Source organism: Bactrocera dorsalis, chromosome 6 (assembly GCF_023373825.1).
Source record: "Bactrocera dorsalis isolate Fly_Bdor chromosome 6, ASM2337382v1, whole genome shotgun sequence".
In the NCBI taxonomy this organism is placed as follows: Eukaryota; Metazoa; Arthropoda; class Insecta; order Diptera; family Tephritidae; genus Bactrocera; species Bactrocera dorsalis.
In genome coordinates this window covers 11,404,787-11,411,050 of record NC_064308.1, presented here as the reverse complement: position 1 = coordinate 11,411,050, position 6,264 = coordinate 11,404,787, and the positions used below count along the sequence as shown (strand labels likewise).

At 40.9% G+C, this 6,264-nt stretch overlaps 1 pseudogene; it reads left to right on the top strand.

Annotated features, from left to right (window-relative positions):
- Positions 1-2,923: 2,923 nt before the first annotated feature.
- LOC125779662 (probable deoxyhypusine synthase) lies at positions 2,924-3,834 on the top strand (annotated as a pseudogene).
- Positions 3,835-6,264: the final 2,430 nt, after the last annotated feature.

Below are 6,264 nucleotides of genomic sequence, written 5' to 3'. Positions count from 1 at the left end.
TGAACGTCTAGCCACAATCCGCATCAAAGCGAGGTTCTTCAACATATCGCTGATTTGCGCCCACGCCCCGACGGAAGAGAAGGACGATGTGACCAAAGATGCCTTTTATGAGTGCTTGGAGCGCACTTATGAGAGATGCCCCCGCCACGATGTCAAAATCGTGCTTGGCGACTTCAACGCCAGGGTAGGCAAAGAAGGTATCTTTGGCACTACGGTCGGTAAATTCAGCCTCCACGAGGAAACCTCCCCAAACGGGTTGAGGCTGATCGACTTCGCCGGGGCCCGAAATATGGTTATCTGTAGTACTAGATTCCAGCATAAGAAGATACATCAAGCTACCTGGCTGTCTCCGGATCGAAAAACCACCAACCAGATCGATCATGTTGTGATAGACGGAAGACACGTCTCCAGTGTTTTAGATGTGCGTGCGCTCCCAGGTCCTAACATCGACTCGGACCACTATATTGTTGCAGCCAAAATTCGTATTCGCCTCTGTGCAGCAAAAAACGCACGCCAACAAACACAAGGAAGGTTCGACGTCGAGAAGCTGCAATCACAACAGATAGCCGAAAGATTTTCCACTTGGCTTGCACTCCTGCTCTCTGAGAGCACTCGTCAACAACTCGGTATAAGGGAACTGTGGGACGGCATTTCAAACTCCTTACGTACAGCTGCAACCGAAACCATTGGTTTTCGGAAAGTGCAAAAGAACGACGTGTTACAGCGGAGAGAAAACAGGCTGCCTACCTCGCAACGTTACGATCGACCATACTTAGACTATGGAGGGAACACTTCTCCAGCCTGCTGAATGGCAGTGAACACATAACACCAGGAGAAGGCGAACCCGATTCCTCAATTGATGACGATGGAGCAGACGTTCCATTACCCGGCCATGAAGAAGTTCGAATAGCAGTTGCCCGCCTGAAGAACAACAAAGCGGCAGGGGCCGACGGATTGCCGGCCGAGCTATTCAAACACGGCGGCGAAGAACTGATAAGGAGCATGCATCAGCTTCTTTGCAAAATGTGGTCGGATGAAAGCATGCCCAACGATTGGAATTTAAGTGTGCTGTGCCCAATCCATAAAAAAGGAGACCCCACAATCTGCGCCAACTACCGTGGGATAAGCCTCCTCAACATCGCGTACAAGGTTCTATCGAGCGTATTGTGTGAAAGATTAAAGCCCACCATCAAGAAACTGATTGGACCTTATCAGTGTGGCTTTAGACCTGGTAAATCAACAACCGACCAGATATTCACCATGCGCCAAATCTTGGAAAAGACCCGTGAAAGGAGAATCGACACTCACCACCTGTTCGTCGATTTCAAAGCTGCTTTCGACAGCACGAAAAGGAGCTGCCTTTATGCCGCGATGTCTGAATTTGGTATCCCCGCAAAACTGATACGGCTGTGTAAACTGACGTTGAGCAACACGAAAAGCTCCGTCAGGATCGGGAAGGACCTCTCCGAGCCGTTCGATACCAAACGAGGTTTCAGACAAGGCGACTCCCTATCGTGCGACTTTTTCAATGTGCTGCTGGAGAAAATTATTAGAGCTGCAGAACTTAATCGAGCAGGTACAATCTTTTATAAGAGTGTACAGCTGCTGGCGTATGCCGATGATATTGATATCATCGGCCTCAACACCCGCGCCGTTAGTTCTGCTTTCTCCAGACTGAGCAAGGAAGCAACGCAAATGGGTTTGGCAGTGAACGAGGGCAAGACGAAATATCTCCTGTCATCAAACAAACAGTCGTCGCACTCGCGACTTGGCACTCACGTCACTGTTGACAGTCATAACTTTGAAGTTGTAGATAATTTCGTCTATCTTGGAACCAGCGTAAACACCACAAACAATGTCAGCCTGGAAATCCAACGCAGGATTACTCTTGCCAACAGGTGCTACTTCGGACTGAGATGGACTGAGTAGGCAATTGAAAAGTAAAGTCCTCTCTCGACGAACAAAAACCAAACTCTATAAGTCGCTCATAATCCCCGTCCTGCTATATGGTGCAGAGGCTTGGACGATGACAACAACCGATGAGTCGACGTTGCGAGTTTTCGAGAGAAAAGTTCTGCGAAAGATTTATGGTTCTTTGCGCGTTGGCCACGGCGAATATCGCATTCGATGGAACGATGAGCTGTACGAGATATACGACGACATTGACATAGTTCAGCGAATTAAAAGTCAGCGGCTAGGCTGGCTAGGTCATGTTGTCCGGATGGATGAAAACACTCCAGCTCTGAAAGTATTCGACGCAGTACCCGCCGCGGGAAGCAGAGGAAGAGGAAGACCTCCACTCCGGTGGAAGGACCAAGTGGAGAAGGACCTGGCCTCGCTTGGAATATCCAATTGGCGCCACGTAGCGAAGAGAAGAAACGACTGGCGCGCTGTTGTTGACTCGGCTATAATCGCGTAAGTGGTGTCTACGCCAGTAAAGAAGAAGAAGAACCTTTTCGTGGTAGCTTTCTGAGGGGTGAACAGCGGCCATCGTGGATTTTCAGTGGTAGCAACGCAGGGCTGTATAAATTTAGGTAGTAAGTACTTAGCAAATTTATTCTATTAAATAACAAAAACTATAAATATTGTCGCTTAATATAAAAGGAAATTATTTATTAATGACATATATTTACTAATATGTGATTTAAACGTCATCGTGTGTCATGGTTTGCCCATAAAAATATCATTTACTGATAGTCAGATATTCTTTATGTAGTGAGTTCTTGTTAATAAAAAGCAGCCCTCTTATTAGATTTCTCGGTGGTGAGTTTTCTTCTGAATGTATTTGCTTACATTTGACCGACAGAAAGCATAAAAGGTGCAGCTTAATTAAATCAAAACAAAGTTTAGTTTGTATAAAGTTACTAAATCTTTTATTTAAAGTTTAATAATTGGAGTGAACATAGGTTTTATACAATAGAAAATGTCCGTTGAACCAGATATAGCCAAAGAAGCGGTACTTAAACAAAGTGAAAAAACACACCCATCGTGGGGGCTACGATTGGGATCAAGGAATTGATTACTCAAAATTATTTGAGTCGTATGTTAATACGGAGTTTCAAGCTACTAATCCTGGGTTGGCAATAAGAGAAATCAATCTAATGGTAATATAACCATTTTTTTATGCAAAGGTTTATGTATTTTAAAATATTCTTAGCTTGATTGTAGGCAGCAGCCGTTGAAACCTGAAGGAATCTGATTTGCATGAAACGGATGAATGCATTAAACGAAAACATAGCTGTACAAAATTCAAATCTAATCTAGTGTCGTCGGGATTGCGGGCGACATTACGATTCCTCGTTGAACATCAAATGGTGGATTGTGTATTAATGACAGCGGGTGGCGTTGAGGAAGATGATTTGGTCTCCTTCTCGTATTATACAACGACTTGGGGAAAGGATAAACGACACCAGCTTAATATACCACTGGGCTGCGAAACATAAAATACCTGTGTTTTGCCCTGCGCTCACAGATGGTAGCCTACGTGACATGATGTATTTCCTGTCTTTCCGTCACCCCGGATTAGTGGTAGATATTTTGTCCGATTTTCGATCGGGAATGATTATAATTGGTGGCGGTATTATAAAGCATCACATATGCAATGCGAATTTGATGAGAAATGGAGCCGATTATTCCGTTTTTATCAACAGAGCTTCGGAATTCGATGGCAGTGACAGTGGTGCTCGACCAGACGAGGCTATTTCTTGGGGTAAAATAAAGAAAGAAGCTTCACCAGTTAAGGTGTATGCAGAAGGTAGTTTAGTAGTGCCATTGATTGTTGGTGAGACGTTTATTAAAAGACATTTCAATGCAAAAAAAGAAAACGAACCATGATAATAAATAATTGTAAAAAAATGCAAATTTGTGGACTTTAATTTGTAATAGTCAACGAACTTTTTAATAAAGCTTAGTCAATATGTACTTCTCATAAACTCTTTATTCCAACGAAATTAAACAAATTTTATTAACATTATAAATATTTTTAATAATTTATTTTTTAATCTTTAAGTTTTGCATTTTCCACACCACCCCTGAGGTTTGCAATAAGGCGCGTTACCAACTTTTTTTAGGTGTTCGGTTCCCCGGTAGGCCCATTTTCACCTTTACAACTTAAAATAAACATAATTAATAATTTAAATAAAAATTTTGCACAAAATAATTTAATAAGATTTTAAATCTCCCACAATAGATGTATCCAAAATCCTATAACTCTACTAAATATATTAAACTACCGAAACCAACTTTTAAAAGGGGGAGGTAGTTACCTATGTGAAATGCACAAAAATTTGATGTGCCGAAAATGAGGGTTGGCTGCCTGTTTATTAAAAATTCTTAAAGAAAAATATGTTCTAATTCTTATAAAAAGGTATTTTAGAACGTCGGGTTGTGAATTTTCGCAGCAATAAAAAGGCTCTAAATCTTCCATCATACTATGAAATTTGTTTGAAAATCCTATAAGATGACAACAAGAATTCAATATAGCATCAAGTTTTTTCAAAAAATCTATGAAGGGTTCAGGAGCTTTTACCAGATTTGACGAATCGTACACTTTTTCTTTTGTAAAAGTGAATGCGTCTTCAGGGATCTGATCTTTTTCAAAAAGTGGCAAAGGTTGGGAACAATTATGCAATTTAAAATATTCATAATACATATAACCACAAAAATATGCAAATGAATTTCGCTGTAGGAAATCGCTTTCAATTACATCGATTTCGATACAATTCCTAACATTATAGGGGCTATCTAAGAACGGTCTTGGAAAACCTTGAAATGTTTGCCAAGAACTATCCTAAATCAAAGGGTCATTATATACCCTTTCAAGGGTATTGAAAGAAAATATCTCTAAATCTCTACCCTGCAGAGATTCACAATTGCCACGTGTCACGAATTTGACATGTCTAAGGCCCCAAGATTGGCGGAAAAGGTCAGAAAACATAGACGGAGTTGTTCTTGAGTTCAATCCTCCCCCTTTCCTAATCTGTCCGAAGTAGTGTTCTAGTTCGTCTTGGCAAAGTCTTCTTGTCTTGATATATTCAAAACCCTCCCGGGACAATATACGCCACAATCGTCTTAAACTGCGAATGTTAAGAAGCCAACCTCTAATAAACGAAAATGTATTTGTGATATCTCGACCAAACATATCACAAACGGTGATAGAGTTAAGTGCTTCTTCGGCTTCCACTAAAAAATTCATTTGATCTAAGCTGCCCGAAAAGGGTTCACCATATTTTTTTAATGCTCCGAGGCATTTACTATTAAAAATATTGAAGAGTTGGTCGAAAAACAATACAAACTCCGCGGTATTTAAAAAGGTTTGGGACTGAGACATATTTAAGTGACCCGTTGTATACATGGCTAACATTGCGCTAGCAACTGTATTGCTAAAGACTTGGGCAGCTAAACGTACATTCATTTTTTGAAAAGTACTGGGCTTTAAATGTCCGGAAGTCAATTTTGGCGCACATCGAATATCACGTTGTGAATCCTGTTGATGGAAATGAACTATATCTTTCCAATCTACAGGATGCCCACGAAATTTTATATGGTGTTTGAAGTTTTCAATACAATTTCTCATACTCTTTAACAGGTGAGGAGAATCATAAAAGAACACGATTTCTTCACCGTTAACTTCAAAATAGGGCCTATCATCTGTAATCCCCACTACTCTAGCAAAATTAACAAAATTGGATCCTTGACCAGAGACTAATTGACAGGTAGGAAGACCTATTGCCTGGAGTTTCTCAATCACTTCAAAAACATACTTCCGAACCACATCGCCTTTACATGAATTATGGACGAAAAAGTATGCAACTGGTTGAGACCAGGAGTTGCCTCCAATGCCTTGAGCCATTACTGTAAAAACACTGTTGGCTATCCTGGACGTGCGATTTTCATCCCCATAGTCCTCCAAACCTACTATAAAATCCCTATACCTATCATATTTTAAATGAGTTTTCAATGACATTTCATCACAACACAATGAAATGTACTTCTCCTCATTACTAAAGCCTCGGCTACGCAACTCCAGGGACTTAATGCTGCAAAATGAGCATCCAGGATTTCTTGGCCAACCTTTTATAAATTTTGAAAGAGTGGTTGTAGAAGGCCAATGAAAAAGGGGTCGCAAATATCTATAGGCCAAAGGAGATGTGAATTTTACTCCAAGGGCTATAGTCTTCATATTTTTACTATATCTGCGACCTAAAGGGCTGCGAGAAGTATTTTTTACACTATTCCTAACACATATTGCGAGATGTTGTTGTA